The sequence below is a fragment of the Berghia stephanieae genome, chromosome 8 (genome assembly GCF_034508935.2).
Source record: "Berghia stephanieae isolate SIO BIC M18660-M18661 chromosome 8, UCSD_Bste_1.3, whole genome shotgun sequence".
Classification (NCBI taxonomy): Eukaryota; Metazoa; Mollusca; class Gastropoda; order Nudibranchia; family Aeolidiidae; genus Berghia; species Berghia stephanieae.
In genome coordinates, this window is record NC_088367.1 from 45,445,689 (window position 1) to 45,448,018 (window position 2,330).

Sequence of the window (2,330 nt, forward strand, 5' to 3'; positions counted from 1 at the left end):
ATAAAATTCATTTCCTATTTTCACTCTGTTTTTTCCCCAAATAATACATAAGTATAACAGTTGATAGCTTTTTTAATTTGTTTTTGATTTAAAAAAAACAACTTTAATTAACTTAATCATAATTTTATGAAAATTAATTATATAATTTGGCCATTGGACTAACATTTTCAAATCTGGGTCTTTGTAATTTGGTGCCATTTTTGACAGAGGACGAATACCTATAAATAAAATTCCAGACTTCAAAAGGATTAAGGACACAACCTTAATGGTAGGTATCTAGTCCTTTGATTTTTCTTCTTACTCATTATACCTAGTCTGTAATATTGTATTTATGATGATGATGTTGATGATATTGATCAAAATAATAATAATATAATAATAATAATAATAATAATAATAATAATAATAATAATAATAATAATAATAATGATAATAATAATAATAATAATAATGATAAAAATAATAATAATAATAATAATAAATAATAATAATAATAATAATCATACTAATAATAATAATAATAATAATAATAATAATAATAATAATAATAATAATAATAATAATAATAATAATAATAATAATAATACTAATAATAATAATAATAAAAATAATAATAATAATAATAATAATAATAATAATAATAATAATAAAAAATAATAATAATAATAAATAATAATCATACTAATAATAATAATAATAATAATAATAATAATAATAATAGTAATAACAATAATAATAATAATAACAATAATAATAATAATAATAATAATAATCATACTAATAATAATAATAATAATAATAATAATAGTAATAACAATAATAATAATAATAACAATAATAATAATAATAATAATAATCATACTAATAATAATAATTAATAATAAAGTAATAACAATAATAATAATAATAATAATAATAATAATAATAATATATAATAATAATAATAATAATAATAATAATAATAATAATATAGTTTTATTCCCACACGTATTCGTTCGTTGATTGCATTCAGTTACGGATTTTGAAGATCCTCGAAATTGGATAAGAAGCAAATAAAAACATAGTTTTATATAGAGCAATATCCACTAAACGTGTAAAGCGCTTTGAGCACATTTAGTGGATATTGCGCTTATAAAAGCTCATTTTTAAAATTTTTTTAACGTGCTCAAAGCTCTTTTACAAGTGGTCCATGACCAAACAGCAACACTTAACATGTAGGACGAGACCTGACGCCTGTAAAGCGATATTACAATATTTTTTTAATGACAGACACAACGCTGTTAACGGCCAGGTATTCATTTTATACCTGCGTGCGATGAGGGAATGTGAGTAAAAAGACTTTTGCAAGGACTGAACAATGCGCTGAGCAAGGACCTTTTTATCCGAAAGCGAGTGTCACACACACAAACACACACACACACACACACACACACACACACACACACACACACACACCAAGGACTCAAATATGGGCCGAGCGAGTCCCGTACCCAGGACCTTCCGACCCGAAAGCGAATACCATTCCACAGACCACATTATAGCCGTGCAAACAACAAACAACGAACCCGCGGTCTCCATAAGTCGGTGAGAGAGAGAGAGAGCTCTAGAAAGGACCTGAGTTTGATCCGAATATTTTTGTGTTCGTGGATAGCTCATACGGTAGAGTCACGCTCTCACCGGCCAGGCGGAGTTGTCGTACCAATAAGGTCGCAGGTTCAAACCCCACCACCGCCGCGAAAATTTTTATTCTCTATTGTCTTCTGGCACTTTTCTACTCACTTCATCTCTTCTTGTAACCAAACAAACACACACGCGCTCACACAAGGTCATTTGCAATTACTATAATAAAGGAACACCTTCGTAGCCTTCCACTGATTGGGCGAGTAACTTCATCGGCGGTCCTGCAGGTAAATTATAATATTCCTTGGCCGGAACCCAACCTGTAGAGAAATGATAATGACCCCTAGTGTTATAATATTAATGTGATATGTATGTCATGGCCAACCCTGGCAGGACTTACTGACCATAGTGGTAGTAGTATAGAATGGCTACACCTCTATTTTGAATCTTTCAATCCATTCTTCAAATTCTTTTCCTGCCTTATACTTATAGGCTGTCTCATAGCCTCCTGATAGGCTTGTCACTGGGCAGTAAATGACGATGTGGTCCATTGCTTCAGGGCCTCCTTGGCAATGACGGCATGCATCTGATTCTCTCAGATTCCATCTACTGACAATGCTAACAATGGAATTCACATTCGTAATCAACAATGAATTTATGTCATTAGGGAGCAGGCACTGGTATGCGGTCTTGTGGTATGACATCTCGCT